This window comes from Plecotus auritus, assembly GCF_963455305.1.
Source record: "Plecotus auritus genome assembly, chromosome: 3".
NCBI lineage: Eukaryota > Metazoa > Chordata > Mammalia > Chiroptera > Vespertilionidae > Plecotus > Plecotus auritus.
In genome coordinates, this window is record NC_137772.1 from 189035225 (window position 1) to 189055860 (window position 20636).

The 20636-nt window shown below is 41.7% G+C and overlaps 1 pseudogene across 1 annotated transcript in view; it reads left to right on the plus strand.

The window, feature by feature from the left end:
- Positions 1 to 549: 549 nt before the first annotated feature.
- Positions 550 to 20636, plus strand: part of LOC308244274 (keratin, type I cytoskeletal 18-like) — an 82383-nt pseudogene continuing 62296 nt past the window's right edge. The window contains exon 1 of the transcript in view: positions 550 to 700. The product of the transcript in view is annotated as a keratin, type I cytoskeletal 18-like (transcript). The remainder of the gene's footprint in view (positions 701 to 20636) is intronic.

Here is a 20636-nt window from a genome sequence, read left to right on the forward strand (position 1 = left end):
TTTGAAGTAAATTATCCAAATGGAAGAATTCATTTGGCTTAGATGAAGGTTTGACCTTAAGGTACTGATTTTGAAAGTTCTTGGTGTAGGAGTGATGCTGAAGCTGCAGGTAGTGTGAGACTTTCAGAGAAGAAGGGGAATAAAGAAATAGAAATGCTTCCCAATATACCTGGATTTTAGGAAGCTCCCATAGTTAATGAAATGGTGAAAAGAAAAGGAGACAGTGAAGGACACAAAAATCAAAGAGCTATACAAACCAAAGACTTGTGATGTCTTAAATTTCCTTTGTTATCCTTCAGAGTTAAGTATTAAGACAGCACCCAAAAATATGTTGTTGCTTAAATGAGCATCATGGCCTGGTGTTTGTAGTAGTGCTGTATTTTTGTATCTTACCACCCAAGATAGTTTTTACTGGAATTTTATCACATTACCAGTTATTTTCTGATGTAAGAATTGTCACTTGCCTTTCTTTATTTTCCTCCTCTCCTTATGATACCCCAGAATGGGACAGTTGTGCAGAATTGGAAAGCTCATTGTTGTCAAGTACTAATGGCCTCACTCAGTGAGGACCAGAGGAGGACGCTGCAGGAGGTTTACATGTTGACTGACACAGAAGCACAGTGGCTGGTCAGCCAGAGTAACTTGGAGATTGGAGCTCATGTGTCAGATTTGCAAGTAGTGTGGCTGAGTTTACAAACTGGTTAGTGCTTAAATGCTAACCTTTAGGTATCAACTTATCAAAAAATAAGGAATTGGCATTCTTTCAATTGTTCATCATTTTAATTGTTTATGTTATACTGGAGGCCTGGTGCATGACATTCGTGAATGCAGGGGGGCGGGGGAAGGTCCCCTCAGCCCAGCCTGCACCCTTTCCAATCCGGGACCTCTTGGGGGATGTCCAACTGCTGGTTTAGGCCGGGGATTGGGCCTAAACTGGCAATCGGACATTCCTCTCACAATCCTGGACCGCTGGCTCCTAATCACTCACCTGCCTATCTGTCTGGTTGCCCCTAACTGCCCCCCCTGCTGGCCTGGTCACCCCCAACTGCCTGCCCCGCCCGCCTGGTCACCCTATGCAGCCTGCTGTTCAGTCGTTTGGTCGTCCCTCACTAAACCCCCTGCTGGCCTGGTGATAGGCAGCCATCTTGTGAGGGCGTGAGGGTCAATTTGCATACTACCTCTTTATTATATAGGACTAGGGGCCTGGTGCATGAAATTTGTGCATGCGGGGGGGGAGGGGGTCCCTCAGCCCAGCCTGCACCCTCTCCAATCGGGGACCCCTTGAGGAATGTCCGACCGCCGGTTTAGGCTTGATCCCAGTTCAGGCCTAAACTGGCGGTCGGACATCTCTCTTGCAATCTGGGACTGCTGGCTTCTAACCACTCACCTGCCTACCTGCGTGATCACCCCTAACTGCCCTTTCTTGCCAGCCTGATCTTGCCCCCAACTGCCCTCCTGATCTCACTCCCAACTGCCTCTGCCTACCTGATCACCCCTAACTGCCCTCCCCTGCTGGCCTGATCTCGCCAAGTGCCCTCCCCTGCCGGCCTAGTTGCCCCCAACTGCCCTCCCCTGCCGGCCTGATCTCGCCTGCAACTGCCTTCCCCTGCTCACCTGGTTGCCCCCAACTGCCCTCCCCTGCCAGCCTTATCACCCCTAACTGCCTCTGCCACAATGGCTTTGTCTGGAAGGAAGTCAGATGTCCAGAAGATGGCAGGTTGACCCGGTCTAATTAGCACAGGTTGACCTGGTCTAATTTGCATATTACCCTTTTAGTAGTATAGATAGATTATATAGGTTAGGATTAAATGGGGGTGGGGGGTGGGAAAGCCTTTTTCAGCAGGAGGAGATATTCTTGGCAGACAAAAACACATAATCCCCATATCTGGACTGATAGCCATATGCACTATACTATCAAACCGGTCATGAAAAAATTGAACCGCTTTCTTACATCTTACACCAAACAGCTGTTGCCCTTAAAACCCCTCCTCAGCCCCTCCTTAGGTTCTGCCTTGGCAGTTCACCCAGATTTGGTTCTGATTGATCAGTTTCTATGCCAGTCAGTGTCAAAAGCTCCGCCTCCGAGGCAGCCATTGGCTCCTGGCACTTCACCCGGATTTGGTTCTGATTGATTGCTTTCTATGACAGTCAGCATCAAAAGTTCTGCCTCCTAGGCAGCCATTTGCTCCTGGCACTTCACCCAGATTTGGTTCTGATTGGTCAGTTTCTATGACAGTCAGCATCAAAAGCTCCGCCTCTTAGGCAGCCATTGGCTCCTGGCGCTTCACCCAGATTTGGTTCTGATTGGTCAGTTTCTATGCCAGTCGGTGTCAAAAGCTCCACCTCCTAGGCAGCCATTGGCTCCTGGCACTTCACCCAGATTTGGTTCTGACTGGTCAGTTTCTATGCCAGTCAGCATCTCTGGGCCTATCTCTGGGCCTGATCAAAGAGGCGGGGCTGATCAGCAGGCCCCAAGGAGGCCCGGAGAGAAATAAAAGGGGGTGCTGCTGGTGAAGTGGGAAGAGAAAGAGAGAGGCAATGCCTGATCACCAGCTGCCACCGGAGGCTGGGGATCAGACCTTGCCTCTTTCTCTGCAGGCCTCTCTCTGGGCCTGATCCACAGCCCCCTTGGCGGTCAGTGCTGGGTCGCTGTGCCAGCACCCACTGCAGTCAGTGCTGGGTCACCACTGCAACCCACCACTGACTTCTGGTGTTCGGTGGAACCTTGGTCATTATGGACCCTGGCTCTTTATATATATAGATTAACTGTATACCATCTGTACATCTTTCACCTGCTTATGGACAATATTCTTATTCACATCATTATTCTATTTTGAAAGCAAAGGTAAAAAATAAGAGTCAGGATGAGTCTTGCTGAGGGAGATTGATCAGCTGGATCACCCACCTAAGCATCTGAGCCACACATGGCCCAAGGCACTTTACATTCTTGCAAGGAGCTTGTATTCCTGAAAGTGTATTAGAAAGTACTCTCTATTTCTCTTTGTTGGATGTTATGTGGTAGTGATTCTTATTGTTGGCTGTTAGTCCTTGAACTGGAGAAGTTCTTTTTTATAGGGATTATCAATGATCACAGATAATAAATCAATGGAAAACATTTTATATTTACAAAAAAATATCTTTTTAGAAAACATGATAGAATAGACATCTAATTCAGTACTAAGGTTCCTCTGTTATTCCCATAGATTTAGATATTTCTGGGGTTTTTATACCAACCTTCCTGGAATCATATAAGAAATTCAAGACTCTGCAATAGAAATGAGAAAGCTAGTGGAAACCAACTTAGAAAATGGTTTTCCTTTTGTTCATTTTAAGTCAATTTTTCCCATATTTTTAATGCTGACATATGCCAGCAAGATGTGCTTATTTCTACTTGAGGGCATAGTCTATTTCTGTAGGAGCAGGGACAACTTTTATTGCAGTAGTTAAATAAGGAGTTGTATTTGGAAATCAGAGTTAACTGGCATCACATTTTCAAAGTGAAGAAAAAACAGGTTTCAGACTGCTTATTGGTTGGTACCCCAGGACACTCCCTAGTTGGTCAGCCTTTTAATTGGGCTGTGGTTGACCTTAAAGCCTATCATCATTAAGAGGCAGTACATCATTTCTGAAAGCAGGAACAATTCAGTGAAGAGAGCACTCACGCATTTTCAGGTGTGCCCATATCTGAAAAGAGTATGAGCCTCATTTTTCTACTCAGGCTTTCGTCTACCCAGCATATGGCATATCCTCACCCAGTCACAACTGAAGGTGACACTCTTTCCCTGCTGCTCTTTCATGATTCATCCACATGTTTCACTGCACCAATGGGAATCCTTTGTTTGGCTGCTATATTACAGGCCATGGTGAGATGTGATGTCTTCCCTTTGAAATAAAGTCTGAAGTACTGATTAATATTTTGGGCCAGAAGTTCTAATTTCTGAATCAAGGCCATGTTTTGTACCTTAAAGTTTAAAGTGATCTCACTCATTTGTGCAATATAATAAACAACATAAACTAATGAACATAAATAGATCGAGACAGAGAAACATCGAACATACTGTCAAACTTCAGAGGGAAGGCAGGGGCCGGGGGGTGGGGTGGTGGTGGTAAAGATCAACCAAAGGACTTGTATGGATGCATATAAGCATAACCAATGGACACAGACACCATGGTAATGCCGGTGGTCTTGATCTGGCATCTAGAAGGGTTCAGGAAACCTGGAGAAGGGGCTGTGCGTAAATTAAATAAGAGTCCAGAGACAAAACATAATTTTGAAAGGCATTTGGGGGGGGGGGGCAGAGGAGCTTGGCTAAAGAAACCAAGTTCTCCTCGTCTCAGGACCCCTTGCTTTTTATTAACACAAATTGTCCTAAGGCGAGATGGAGATATACACATCAAAGGGTAGGGTTAGGTACAGAATCCATTGTCAGAATGAGGAATTGCCTATGGCTGTTCAGGTGTTTGGCCAGTAGGAGGCAATAACATGTAGATTAAGATGCCCTGAGCTGTCTGGCAACAAGCAATCATCATTTTCAGGTTTGGGAAAATGCTTTTAGCCATTCCCAACAGGTGATAACATATGTGACTCAGCCCTTGTTGAGTCCCCAAGTTCCATCAACCTTTTGATGAAACTCTTGCAATTATGACATGCTGTAATTGGCTTCTGGCGGCACTAGGGGGGTGGGGGTGGCTGGGGTGAGGTCAAGAGAGGGGGGGAAGGAGACATATGTAATACTATATGTAATACTGAGTCAATAAAGAATTTTTTAAAAAGTTTAAAATGATTTACTGCTACTTAAGAGTGACAAGGATAGAGAAACCAAGATGGCGGCATAAGGTATACACCTGTACATGCTGCCTCTCACAACCACACCAAAACTACAACTAAAAGACAAAACGACTATCACCCAGAACCATGGGAAAGCTGGCGGAGTAGAAGTTCTACAACTAGAAGGAAAGAAAGAAGCTCATTGAGACTGTGTAGGAGGTGCAGAGGCTCAGAAAAGCAGAGGTACGGAGGCGCACGTGAATCGGGCTGGCGACTGCATGCACTGTTTTTTTCAATTGGGAGGGAGTTACAAGCTCCTGACTCCTCTGAACTTCAATTTCCGGCGAGACTCCTGCGAGACCCAGACTCATATGGGAGAAACTGGACTGTCTGCCATCGGGTCAGAAAGTGAGGGTGGCTTTCTCGCAGAGGTGCATGCAGGAATCATTGTTTACTGCACTGGGGTGCGGGACACGGGACATGGAAACGTGGAGACGCAGAGATGGCTGACTGGCAGCCATCACTGTTTGCCACACCCTAGTGATTCCCTGAGACCCTGCCCCACCCAATTTACAACCTCCCCCCCCCCTAGCTGTGCACAGCAGCTTTTGCATATGAATGGTCTGCCCTTTCACAGCTTAACCTAACAAATTGCAGCTGGGTCAGACAGCTCCAAAACTTCCAAACCCCAAGCAAAGGGGAGAAATCTGCTGATCTCCCTGTAGCTCCTGCTGGATGGCCTCAGATAGTAGCTGACTTGCACCTTCTTGAAGATCCAGGAACCAGTGTACCTAGAGGTCAATGTGAGATGACACCAGATTTCAACTCCTCACATACATAAGTGACACACTCAAGAGGCAGACTCAGTGAGCACCAAAGCCCCACTGAAGCATGTCCTGCCCCATAAGGGTTTCTCCAGCACAGCAGTTCTTCCATTATAGACACAGCTGATCCTCATAGCCAATTGGCCTGGAGGTCAATTCCTCCCAGTGTACCAACAGCAATCAAGGCTTTGTGTGCACCCAGCCCACAAAGGGGTGCACCAAGAGTGTCCACCTCAGGTGATTGGGGAGGCTGAGCCACTGGGCCCTATAGGTCACTTACCACACAGAGCCACTCCATCAACATGGAAGCAGCCAAAATGCAGAGACAAAGAAACATCACGAATGAAAGAAATGGAGGAAAGCAAACTACTGGATATAGAGTTCAAAACCACAGTTATAAGGTTACTCAAGAATCTTCTAGAAACCACCGAGAAACTTAGTGAGACCTCTGAGGAACTTATTGAGACCTTCAAGGATCTTAATGAGAATGCCAAAAAAATGGAAAAGGACCAGTCAGAAATTAAGCATACACTGTCTGAAATAAAGAATAATATACAGAAATCCAGCAGTAGACTAGAGGAACCTAAGAATCAAACCAAAGATTTGCAATATGAGGAAGCAAAAAACACCCAACTAGAAAAACAAAAAGAAAAAAGAATCCAAAAATATGAAGATAGTGTAAGGAGCCTCTGGGACAACTTCAAGCATACCAACATCTGAATTATGGGGGTGCCAGAAGAAGAGAGAGAGCAAAATATTAAAAACCTATTAGAAGAAATAATGACAGAAAACTTTCCCTACCTGGTGAAAGAAATAGACTTACAAGTCCAGGAAGTGCACAGAACCCCATACAGGAGGAATCCAAAGAGGACCACACCAAGACACATCATAATTAAAATGCCAAGGACAAAAGACAAAGGGAGAATCTTGAAAGCAGCAAGAGAAAAACAGTTAGCTACCTACAAGGGAGTACCCATACAACTGTCAGCTGATTTCTTAACAGAAACTATGCAGGCCAGAAGGGAGTGGCAAGAAATATTCAAAGTGATGAACAGCAAGAACCTACAACCAAGATTACTCTACCCAGCAAAGCTATCATTTAGAATTGAAGGTCAGATAAAGAGCTTCACAGACAAGAAAAAGCTAAAGGAGTTCATCACCACCAAACCAGGATTATATGAAATGCTAAAGGGTATTCTTTAAGAAGAGGAAGAAGAAGAAAAAGGTAAAGATAAAAATTATGAACAACAAAGTGAAAATAAATACATATCTATCAACAAGTGAATCTAAAAATCAAGTGAATAAAAAAAACACCTGATGAACAGAATAAACTGGTGAATATAATAGAATCAGGGGCATAGAAAGAGAATGGACTGACAATTCTCGGGGAGAAGGGGACATGAGGGGTGCTGGAAGAGATTGGACAAAAATCTTACACCTATGGATGAGGACAGTGGTGGGGGGTAAGGGCATGGGGTGGGTGGGGGAATCAGGTGGAGGGGAGCTATGGGGGGAAATAGAGGAACATCTGTAATAATCTGAACAATAAAGATTTATTTTTTAAAAAAAAAGAGTGACAAGGATAGTCAATGAGTCCGCCAGAGATTTTATCCAATGGAAAGGGATAGATACATGTCTAAAAGGACATTGGAGGAAAAACTTAAAATTTCATTTTTAATATCTACCATGAGTTGTACTTGTTTAATGTAACTTTTACAACTGTATAAAGTCACGCGCTACCTAACAACAGAGATACATTCTGAGAAATGCATTGTTAGGTGATTTAATCATTGTGCGAACATCACAGAGTGCACTTACACAAACCTGGATGGCCTAGCCTACTACATGCTTAGGCTAATAGTACTTAGCCTATTGCTCCTAGGCTATAGGTCTGTACATTATGTTACTGTATAAACAACACGAGATTGAATCAAACACAGGAGAAAATGGTGCAACCAAGAGACACAGTAAACATGAGAAGTATGAGGCTGCTGCTGACATAAAGTGACATGCTGTTTTACAGCAAACTTTTTTTATAAATAGAAAGAGTATAATCTAAAATAATGATAGCCAAAACCGGTTTGGCTCAGTGGATAGAGCGTCGGCCTGCGGACTGAAAGGTCCCGGGTTCGATTCCGGTCAAGGGCACGTAGCTTGGTTGCGGGCACATCCCCAGTGGGAGGTGTGCAGGAGGCAGCTGATCGATGTTTCTCTCTCATCGATGTTTCTAACTCTCTGTCCCTCTTCCTTCCTCTCTGTAAAAAATCAATAAAACATATTAAAAAAAAATAAAATAATGATAAAAAGCATAGTAAGGAAATACATAAGCCAGTAACATAGTCATTATCATTGTCAAGTATTATGTACTGTACATAACTGTATGTGCTATACTTTTATATTAGCTGGCGATGCAGTAGCTTTGTTTACACCAGCATCACCACAAACATGTGAGTAACAACGTTATGGTAGCTATAAGGTCATTAAGCAAAAGGAATTTTTCAGCTCCATTATAATCTTATGGCATCACCATTTTATATGTGGTCCATCGTTGACAGAAATGTCGTTATGTGGTACGTGACTGTATAGTAGTCTCTCTTGCAAAATGTCATGTTGTATTTCCAATTTAGCATGTCATTCAACAAATACTTATTGAGTCTCTGCTCTTCACTAAGCTCTATTTAGACAATGAAGGTATGTTTTGAACTAAACATACATTGTGCCTACTCTGAAGCATTTTAGCTATTCAGGGATTTGACATTCAAGTGCTCTGCCACCTAACCAAACTTGAGAAGCACTTTATTCAGGTAAAATGGTGACTCTTCTCAAGTCCAGCATGTCTGAACTTGGGATTGTGCATGGGCATAGAAGTGGTAGTTGAAGAAATCTGATAGAGCTGATTATTTAACTAGATGCCTTTCCTCTGTAGAGGAGATGGCAGTAACTGCAGTTTTCTCCTTCTCCAAAGAGACCTCCTTTTTAGGAGGTATATCAAAACTTGGTGTGGCTCAAGGGTGAGTGTAGACCTGTGAACCAGAAGATCATGGTTCAATTCCTGGTCAGGGCATATGCCAGGGTTGCTGGGCTTGATCCTCAAAAGGGGGCAGGAATCCCACAGGAGGCAGCCAATCAATGATCCTCTTTCATCACTGATGTTTCTATCTCTCCCTCTCCTTTTCTCTTTTTGAGATTAATAGAACACATATAAAAATATTTTTTAAAAAACAACAACAAAAAAACTTGGCTGATTTTTGGTTTGAAAGCCACTTAGGGGATGTAATTGACATTTGCCATTTTGACAACCAAGAAATTGGAATCTCAAGGGAATGTATCCAAAATTCAAGACTCATTAGAAATTATTCTCGGCAGCAGCATCAAGGATCAAGTAGCAGAATCTAGAGAAGGCCATAGGGAGTGCTGGGTAGCATCGAGTACCCTGTGGCAATGATGTTCGGTGAGGTGGAAGTAAGGGCAGGGGTGCCACCAGGGGCACAATTGGTGCAATAGCAATGCTGGTGCCTGCTATTTCCCAAGCCTAGTTTCCTATCTGCTTTTCAATTCCTTGAGCAAATCTCAAGTCTTTCTAGTAAATTCCTTTTCTACTTAAGTTAGCCAGGGATGGTTTCTTTTACTTACAATCAACAATGCTAACTGATACAGGAAACAAACTGGCACATTGCTCCCAGATGGGTGAACCCAGATGAATTATTATGCTCTGTTCCTAAACCCAAGTGAGACAAGGCAAGAGCATTTTCTCCTTTTCATGGTTCAGAGGAACAATTTTTTATGCATGCCAAGCTTAAAGAACAGGACGGAACTATTCTCTTTGGCTGGGGTAGATGATTGATTGCAGAGACGGGTCTATCTGACAACTTAGGGGCACCTGTAATTTATTGAAGTCCAACCATAAAACAAGCACTGTGATAGATGTTGTCTCATACCTACTTAATTTCTTACATCCATTTGTAAACTAAGCACTTTATTCCCATTTTAGAGAAGCTCGGAGAAGTTATGGTATTTACACAAAACCATGCAACTAGTGTGTGGTGAAGAATGAATCCATAGTTCATTCTCCTTCCCTACCTATCAATAGACTTACAGGAAACCAGGTCTGAATAGTTCGGGATGGATCTGGTCTGGTGCACGGGAGCTGGTGCTCCAAGGTTGTTGTTCCATCTGCCACTGAGCCATGACCTCAGGGAAGGAGAGGTGGGGGTGGGGACTGAGGAGATAGTTCCCACAATCTGCAAAGACAACAGGGGGGTGAGGGCATGAGTGGGGGAGATGGGGGGGTTAATGGGGGAAGAAGGACACATATGTAACAACTTAATCAATAAAGAAATTTAAAAAAAAATCACAGTCCCCAAGGTGCAGGAATCATCCCGGGGCTGGGGCTGCAGTCAGCCTGTGAGACTCTGCTTCCTAGAACCGAATTTTAGGAAAACCGCATGTTATTCCGAGCCCTCCATTTCCCGGGATGTAAGTCTGTAGTAAGCAAAAGTCCAAATGCTTCCTGGTATGCTTCTACCTTGATCATTGCTGTTTATTTTCTTTTAGAAACCACCTACTTCAAGGTCTCCTATTAAGTGTTAGTGAGCTGTGGCATTGTTTAGGACATCTTAGGAAATTCTGAAAGTTTTAACATTTTCTTCAGTAATTTGTGGAAGTGTGAAAATTTGTGAGAAATACAGAGGCATCAATATTAGAAATATAATAGGTCAGATTATTTTCTTTGGGAAGAAGGACGTCTGACATAGATCATTAGAAAAATAAATTGAACAGAAAACAGATAATCAGTTATACGTTCTATGGATGACTGGTGTGATTTTCGTTTTGATAAGTGAGATAGGAGTGTTATCTTTCATCGTACTTATTTGAGAATTGCAGAATGATAGTTGACATTGCTTGAAGTTGTGTCCTTCTTCTTCATTAGGGTCACATAACCTGTCCTACGCTTTGAAACATAAATAGATACGCAGACCTTGAGCTGTTAATAAAGGGGTAGGTATTACCTGTGCAGGAGATTAGGAAATGAAAAGCCAGCATCAGATTTGAGGAAGAAATAGATCATCTTCAAGGTCCCTCCTCTTCCTAAGACTCTGTGAGAGGTTGATCATGAAGAGTAAATGATAACTGAATTTTCCTAGAATGGTGTAACTTGTATATTTTCAAACTGTTATACTTAAAAATGGCTGTGACATGAACTCAATAGCTTAGACTCAGGTTTATATCTGTTAGGCATTTGATCTCAGGGACTATCCTTCTCCCCCGCCCCTGCCACTTTTTCTTTATGTTGCCTCCATTTTCAACATACAAAACTTTCTACAAGTGAGAAGGCATAATTGGATTTATAGGCTACATTTATATGGCCTTAAAGCCCTGTTTGGAACTGTGGTGATTTTTAAAAAACATATCGTAGACATTAGCTCGAGTTAATACTTGTTAATGTGCTCATCTGTAGTAGTAGATATGTTTGTTCTTTGCTAAGGGGGTCAGCTCTACCACCACAGGTGATGGATTTGATAACTGCAAATGTTTATAAAGACGGAGCAAAGACAGTGCCTCAGTAGGACTTTAATGTGCACTTGCATTGCTGCAAAACTGATCCTCAAAATCACTCGAGAGTATTTGTAAGTCTAGACATGCCTTTCTGCCCTTGGGTTCTTTTTCAAAATTTCATGTTTATGTTCAACTTGAAATCTAATTTTCATAAATGTCTGGGTTTAAAATAGGCTGTGGGCTTAAATATAAGGACAGAACTGTTCCTGTAAAATAATAACCAGGCTTTTGACTCCCAAAGTCTTTTATTGAGCTGTCACTTTGTGACAGTTATGTGGTGACACCATTAATTACATTCTGCCATGCGGAGAACTAATAAATTAGAATAATGGATTGTGCTTTCGATTAGACTCCATACAGCCTTGTATACCTTAATAACTGAATAGATGCAAAATGCTATAAAGTGCAATTCTATATAATGGCTCTGTTTTCCCACTGCTCATCTTCACAGGGTTATAAATGTGATCCCAAGGAAAAATCTGTAATTCCATGACTCTTCCAGAAAATTTTTTAAATTAATATTTCTTTATTGATTTCAGAGGGCAAGGGGGAGGGAGAGAGAGATAGAAACATCAATGATGAGAGAGAATCATTGATTGGCTGCCTCCTGCACACCCACAACTGAGGATGGAGCCCGCAACCCAGGCATGTGCCCTTGACTGGAATCGAACCGAGGACCCTTCAGTTCACAGGCCGACACTCTATCTACTGAGCCAAACTGGCTAGGGCCCAGCAGATTTTAAATGTTAGGTTTTAAACTATTTGCTTACTAACAAACAAAAATGAAATTGCAAGGGAAAATGTTGGAGTTACGTGCTTTTGCTTAACTTTCTCTCTCTATTGAAGTGTATAAAAATGATAAAACATCACCAGACTTAGGGCTTCATTATTAAAGAAGAATGTGCAGAAGTTATTAAACAAGAATATGGTAGTGAGCTTAGCCATTGCCAGATTCTACCCTGTGCCCGTGCACACTGTGGGTGAGTAGCAACGGGACTACCTTCACACTCTGCTACCAACCAGGGCAGAGGAAGGCAGCTTTCCTGTCTCCAGAATTTTAATATTTTTTCTTGCAGGGTGGGTCAAAAGTAGGTTTACAGTTCTGAGTACACACAATACAGTTTATTCTTATATTGTTATTTATTAATTATTATATTATTTTCCATATAAACAACTGTAAACCTATTTTTGCCCCACTCTGTATTTCTTGTTACTCTGTAAAACCTTACCTCTAATTTTTGTTATGTTCACTCTTGTCTATAAAAGGAAGTGTATCTATGAGACATTATGTCATTATAAAAGCTATTAATACTATTTTTGGTAAGATTTCTAAGTTCATCATCATCTATTCCCCCTTTTATTTCTAAAATATCTTTGGTATCTCTTTTTGTCAACTTACTCCACTATTTGAAAGCTTAGTTTGTATTATTAACAGACCACCTATCTGTATCAAACTTATTAAACACTTACTTAGACATTTGAAGGTAGGAAGTTTTGTAATCTGATGTATTCTGATTATTTGCACTTTTGATGTAAAGCAAGGAAAAGATCAAGAAAAAAAGTAAGTGCAGAACAAAGATGTTATGGTGAAAATTATAAACATACCACTAAGAGACCAGGAAAAATGTCAAAATATTTTTTTTAAAGCTTCCAAAATTCTGTATGTTTGGGCTCTAAAATCAGGCATAATATATGTGATTGTATATGCTTTGCTATATAATCACTTATCACATTGGATATGTAGGGATTGAAAAATGGAACTGATGCTAGTGATTCAATGGTAAAGTACTGAAGTATACAAAGACAAATTTTTATATATCTTTAAGATGTAGATAGACTGACTAGATAGATAGGTAGATAGATAGATAGATAGATAGATAGATAGATAGATAGATAGATGATAGATGATAGATAGATTCAATAGTTAGAGAGATGATAGATCAGTAGATGATAGGTATGTAGGTATGTAGGTAGGTAGATAGATAAAACCTTCTTCTCTCTCCCACTTCACCCTCTACTCCAATATTTGGCATTAGGCTGGGCATACCCTCTAAGTTAGTCTGTACTTGCTGATTTTTGAGTCTTCAATTCTCTGTTTACTTTTCTCAGTAACTATAGAATACATTCAAGGAAGTACTAATTTATATTTCCCTGAAGGTCATAAACATGTAATTGACTTCATCATCCATCCTTATGTACCTCAGTCTTTTTGAAGATGAAAAGAAACCGGGGGGGGGGGGTGGTAAAAATAGAAAAGGGTTTTGTACATGATGAACATGCTGGAGCTGCCACAGGGTTCCTGGGTTATTAAGAAGTGCTGAGGGTAACATCTTAGGAATAAAAACCATCTGCTTTTATTCCTTTGGAAGCTCACTCTCCTCCTACTCTGCTTGCTAATAAAACAGAAATCAACAGAATGGTTATGGTTTAAATGTCAGGTGCACTCTGCAAATCAATTTTTAAGCAATGATAAAATTGCCAAAAAATAAATCTTTTAAAAGCTTAATTTAGTTAAAAATTAAAATGAAGTTACCATAGTTATTGTGTAAATACACTAGACTGTGAAAGTTTTTGCGTTTTAAGTGAAAATTAAGCTTTTTTAATGTATTAGGTTAGGTCCCATGTACCATTTGCAGAAAGAGCTGGTCTCAGTACATGGCTCTTACATAATGTGTTTGGAATGATCTTCCCTTAGGCATACTGGTTTTATCTGTGCTCTGTTTCCTTTACTCCATAATTTCTTATGGACCATGTACCTGTGGATTCTCAACAAATGTTGATTGGGTGTATGAAGGCAGCAAGGGATGGAATTAGGGGAGAAATTACCTTCCTATCTTCTTGGTAGAATAGGTGTCATTAGGGTTGGTGCTAGTATGGCAATAAAATAAAATCAGGAGACATCACACCTACCAGTTTGGTTTGGTTCATTCTGATACAAGAAAATTTCCAGTGATTCATCTGAGCAATATTCTCCTTTTCCCCCAATCTGATAAATGACAGTTTCTGTTTATACATGCATTTGACCCTCTCTTTGAAGCAATGGTGTATTTTCCGATAGCATGTTACCAAAGGTGTACAATTTCACAGTGCAGTACATTCATCCACCTGTTAGCTTTATTGCAACATCTCCTATTCTTGTTAGAAACTATTAAAGGCATGAATGGGAAATGTCACATTCAGAATCAGAACCCCACAGTGGTCTAAAGAAAGAGTTCTAACTTGATGACAGTTTTAAAAAGAAAGAGTAATTCACAGCAGGGAGAATTCAATCATTCATTCAACATAAATCTCACAGAAGTCATGGACAGCCTAGAACGTGTGATCCATTATTCTAGTTTAATGTTTCTTGGATAGCAGAATAAATCAACAGCTATGTGCCAGGGATTGCAGTGGGCCCTGGAGCTACAACAGAAAACAAAACAGACAAAAATCCTGCCCTTTTCAAGCTTACTTTCTCTTGCAAAGTGACAGGCAATAAATAAGTAACCAAAATACCATAATTTATTTTGAAGTTACACATTTTAACACCTCAGAGATTTGTTTGTGTCTTATAGTTGTTGTTGGTCTGGTGTCAATCAAGATGTGGCTGTTATTGCCTGTTTATGAACCAAAACTTGTGAAGTCAGCAGTTTGGGACAAATCCTAGAGACTGTAAAGCACTCTTGAAAAATGCCAAATCCCCAAAGTTACTGATGGCACAAAATAAGGTGACTGAAGACCATGTGTATGATGCCACGTATTCTTGTCACATGACCCAGAACGAATAAACCCTGAGTATGATGAAGTTTTAGGACTATCTTAATTTATTTTGCTAGTATTTTTCTCTTAGGTTTGCACAATCCTATCTAATAAAAGAGTAATATGCAAATTGACCATACCTCCGCTACACCCACAAGCCACGCCCACCAGCCAATCAGGAGTGAGTATGCAAATTAACACAACCAAGATGGCTGCAGCCACAAAGCAAACAGGAGGCTTGAGTTGCCCCTGGCGATAGAGGAAGCCAAGCTTTCCGCACACCCTGGCAAGCCCAGGTCTCCACTCAAGACTACAAAGTTTCAATTATAGAAGATAAATAAATCCCAACAAAAATGGTGGCAGCCATGGAGCTGGAGAGAGCAGGAGGCTTGAGTTGCCCCAGGCGATGGAGGAAGCCAAGCTTTCCGCACACCCTGGCCAGCCAGGCCTCTACTCAAGGCTACAAAGTTTCAATTATAGAAGATAAATAAATCCCAGATACCAGGGCCTCCACTTGGGTTGCCGGGGGGCATGGCCAGCCTGCAAACCACCACAGGCCCCTCACCCAGGCCACCCCATGTCCCAAAGGAACCCCCACCCTGATCCAGGACACCCTTCAGGGCAAACCAGCTGGCCCCCACCTGTGCACCAGGCCTCTATCCTATCTAATCCCATCTAATCCTATATAATAAAAGAATAATATGCAAATTGACCATCACTCCAACACACAAGATGGTTGCCCCCATGTGGTCAAAGATCCTGCCCCCATGTGGACACAAGATGGCCGCCACAAGATGGCCAGCAGGGGAGGGCACTTGGGAGGGACCAGGTCTGCAAGGGAGGGCAGTTGTGGGCAATCTGGCCAGCAGGGGAGGGCAGTTGGGAGGAACCAGGCCTGCAAGGGAGGGCAGTTGGGGGCGATCAAGCCTGCAGGGGAGGGCAGTTAGGGATGACCAGGCTGGCAGAGGAGGGAAGTTGGGGGTGACTGGGCCTTCAGGGAAGGGCAGTTGGGGGGGACCCAGGCCTGCAGGGGATGGCAGTTGTGGGGGACCAGGCCTGCAGGGGAGGGCAGTTAGGGGCAAACAGGCTGGATCGGGACTAAACGGGCAGTTAGATATTTCTCGAGGGGTTCCAAATTGGAGAGGGTGCAGGCTGGGCTGAGAGACACCCCCCCTCCCATGCATGAATTTCATGCACCGGGCTCTAGTAGTGATATATAATAAAAACCAATGTCTATATAAGTCTAAAATGGCTTTTTCCTTACTACTTTTAAGGTAGTAAAAAAGCAATGGGTCAATCTTATTGACAGCAACTTTTCACTGAATTAATTTCTTAGTAGTACAAAAAATAATACTTCCTTGTAATTTATGTTTTCTTATATGTAAGGAAAAATATTTGTTTAGTAGATGGTAATATGTGCTTTAGGGAACACTAAAACATATAAAGGTGGCCATTGAGTTGGGAAGTTTGCAATTTTAATCAGGGTAGGCATGGAAATCCATCAAGAAAGTGACATTTAATTAAGACTGAAGGGAAACCAAGTTATTCTGACAGCTGGGAGAAGAGCATTCCAGGCAGAGTGAACAACCAGTGCAAAGGCCCTAAGCAGGAGCTCACTCACATTGTTTGAGAAGCAGCAGGCAGGCCATGTGGCCGGAGTGGAATGAACTAGAGGTAAAGGAGTCAATGAATTTGAAAGCTAATGAGGGACCAGCTCACAGAGGACCCTGTAAGAGACTGTAAACGTGTACTTTGACATTATAAGGATTTTCATGTTACTCTCTAAGGATCCGTCACAGGATTTGGTGCAGAGGAGAAATATGATCTGGCTTACATATTTCAAGGATCACTGAAATGGCTAAATGGAGAAAAAGAGTTCAGGAAAATAAAGCTAGAATCAGAGAGCATGGTTAGGTTATCACCATAAATCAAGTGGAAGGTGATGGCGGCTTGAACTCGTGTGGTAGGGTAGCAGGGATCATGAGGAGTGGTTGGATTTGTGACCCATTTTGAATGTAGATCCAAAAGATGTTGCTGATCATTTGAATAAGAGATGTGAAAAAATATTCAAGGGATCCCAAGGTTTTTATGTCTTAGCAATTATAAAGATGAAGCTGGCATTAGCTAAGATGGGGAAGACAACCAAAGGAACAGATTTGAGGGGCTGGCCATTTATTTTTGAACATATTAAGTTTGAGATGTCTATTGGACATCCAAAAGGAAGATGTCATGTAGATAATCAGAAATATAAAGCTGGATTTTACCAGCAGTCCTTTGTCAACATTTCCCCAGTCTTCTAGTCATTGGCTGGGGTGTGTTCTCTTGTAGTTTCCTTGGAAAAATTACTCCATTGGGTCACATGTTCACATAAACAATATTCCCATGTTCAAACCTATCTGATAATACCAAGTCCTGGAGAGAAGGTCTAACAACAGGCTCTATCAATCCTAGTATAAATTTGTGCAACTACTGTGAAAAAATAGTTTAGTAACATATTTTAAAGTTGAACATTTACAAACTCTATTATAAGCCAGCAAATTTATACCAACATTTATATCCAAGAGAAATTCTTGACAAATATATCAGAGGACATGCACAAAAATATTCACAATGGTATATGCAGTAGCAAAAGCTGGAAATGATCCCAAAGCATTTCAATATAAAAGTAGATAAATTGTGGTGTATTTCCACAATTCAATGTTATATAGCCATCAAAACGAATGATCTACAGCCAAATCTCACAGTATGAACCAATCAGCAATGTACCGTATTTCATCTGTTCTAACATGTAATTTTTCTTAGAACATTTTAGAAATCTTAGCTTACTTGGCATAATTTTTTTTATTAATGGTTGTGCCAGCTATTAAGATATTGTCCCTTAGCTCAAAATTTACTTTTCTATAATCTGCTTTGTGGTATAGGACAACTCACCCTTGTGCTTTGCCAGTGGACTTCGTGACTAGGGGGCACTAGAGGAAACTTCGGTGCTAGAAGAGGAAGAAGGGACTTGCTCCTCCTGTTGGCTTCCTGTCTTCTGTCCCTGTGACCTCCTTCCCCACCCCAGCAACCTTTCTTCACAGCAGCACTGGCAATTCATTCCTATAGCAACAGCTGAACCCAGCGTATAGTTTTTCCATCACTTGCAGAACCAGTTGGGTAACACCACCTCAGCAGAGGCAGCTACTCTCTCCTCAGAGGTCTGGGTCACAATGTCATCAACTGAGCAGTGTTTCCTCCTTACAGGTCTAAGTTCCAGCATCATAGGCCTCCTTTTCTAGGTTGTGTTCTTTGTTTCCTTTGTTTTCTCAGGCATAGGAGATGGTAGGATCTTTCCACCGTTCCTACCTCCATGATACCTAAGAGTTCTCTTTGTACCCTTTCAATGGTAAACAGCTTTATACTGGTACTGGTGCTTTTTGTCAAATCCCTCTGGCCAAATGACTGGTGTGGTTTCAGTCTGACTAGTGCAATACTACATGAAATAATTGTACTCTTTATAATCCATGGGATATTAGATTTGAAGTCTCAAAAGATCATATAGAGCAAAATACCTTCTGCACAAAGTTAAAAACAAAGAAAACTATATATTTTAGGAATAGACACACACACACACATACACACACATGATACAGGATAGTTCTTAACTCTAGTATAGGGAGGCAGAGATATGGCATGGTAGGGGAATTCGTAAGTAGGTGTAAGTTACTATAACATTATAGTTCTTATAGTTGATTTCTTGAGTTTATATTTTGTTACATAACTAACCTACCTACCTTCATAGACACATACATGCATAATACATTCATAATCCATATACGCACATATGTATGCATGTATTCATACAGACATAAAATAAGACAGTGTGCTGAACATTGATGAGATTACAAAAACTAATTAATCCAATTCTCTAAAGATAACATCGAAGTAAAATAAAATTATTTCCATTTTTACTTAAAGTAATGTTTGGCTGAATAGGAGAGTCTAGACTCCCTTGCTTTCCTTTAGTGCACTGTAGATGTTTCTCCACTATCTTTTGGTACAGAATGTTTCTGTACAGAAGTCTGATGCCAGCCTGCTTTTATCTTGCTTAAAAATGAGTTTATCCCATTGCCTGGCTTCTCAAACATCAAGGATTCTTTCTACGTCTTTAAAGGATTCCAAAAAAGATTTGTTCTCTAACTTTGAAGACAAAAACTTCACCCAGTGTTGATGGTTCTGTGCCCTGAATTTTCTGTAATTATTTCTTAAAATATTTGATCATTGCTTTCTTTAAGGTTTCTCCTTTGAAGTTCCAATCAAGCATACCAGGGCTATGCTTTGCTTCAATCTTCACTCCTGCAGTGTGGCTTGTTGTTAATCCTATCTCTTTATTGCTCTTTCGTTTTGTTTGTTTTCCCCATTTCTCCCCCTTGAACTACTTTACTCTGGTCTCACTGTTGTCAAATCTCTTTTGTGCCCTTTCTAATTTACTTTTTAATTTTTGTAACATTTTGTCTTGCTTTCCCCCCTGAGTTCTACCATCACCTTCTGTTGTCTGTTCCTCTCTTCCTGGAGTCTGTCTATCTTGGCTTTCATATTTGGGGTTCATTTAAATTTTTTCACATTAATGATAAATTGTTTAGTTCTAAGTTTTGTCTGCTCTGCGGCAACTTTCACTGGAAACTTTCTTTGTAGAAATGTCTCACTGTTCTTTCCCACATATCTTCTTAGAGTATTTTTGGATGACTACTACACATATCCTAAAAAGATGTTATATCGTCCTAAACCAGCTTTCGCAGGAGGTTAGAGGCGGAGGAATGGATGAGGAGGACTAAGGGCCAGCGTAGCTTCCATTGTGAAGCCACCTCTTCTGCTCCTCTAACCAGCCCTGTGCTGTCCTAGTTCCTTCACCAGTTACTGCCATCAGGAGGCAGAACCCGCTTTCCAAGGTGATCCACATGCTTTCTGAGTGTATGTTTTGTGGGTGCTTTCTGAGATATGCCCACTCTGGATCTCCTGGGCATCTTCCACACCTTGCCTCTCATCCTTTTCCAGAACGTCTAACCTCTTTGATCTAACCCCTGACTGGGGCAGTTCCCTTGTGGGGTGGGACATTCCCCTAAATCTCTGGGGATTACTGACATGCACCACCATTATCCCCTTTGTGCTCCCCATTCTTGCCTGGTGCCTCCCCCGGGGCTTCCTGTAGAGTTTTGCTGGCCTCAGCCAATGCAAATACAGTTAGCAGGTTTTCTCCATCTCCTGGCTTCACTGTAAACAAATGTTGTGACTTAAACAACAACAACAACAACAAAAGAAAGCTGTTTTTCTCTGTGTGGGTTTCAAGAGGAGTTGAGGCAAGATTTAGAATTAAGCTGGCACCCCGTCCTTACTAAACGTTCTACCACTGCATTTTTAAAAGACTGCCATTGAATCCTCTTGGAAATCTCTTTTCAATCTTTCAAGAAAAGATATGAAAAATGAACGTGGCTTAAGGTTTGAGGCAGATGTTTTGACTGACTGTGTTCATCTCAGTCAACTGTTTTCTAGGGCTTGGGAGCAGACCGGTGTGGCAGGAATTGAGTGGTGTGGCTAAACTGAATATCGAGAATGAGTGGGCAAATGCTTTCACAAGACCAAATTGGGTGCACGGTTATCATGATTTCTTGGTGATTTCCTTTGATGAACCATGGCGAGAGAGACATCAAAGGAGCAGAGGGAGAGAGAGCACGCTGGAACTCTGCCGCGAAGCCTGTGCCAAGAAAGAGAAG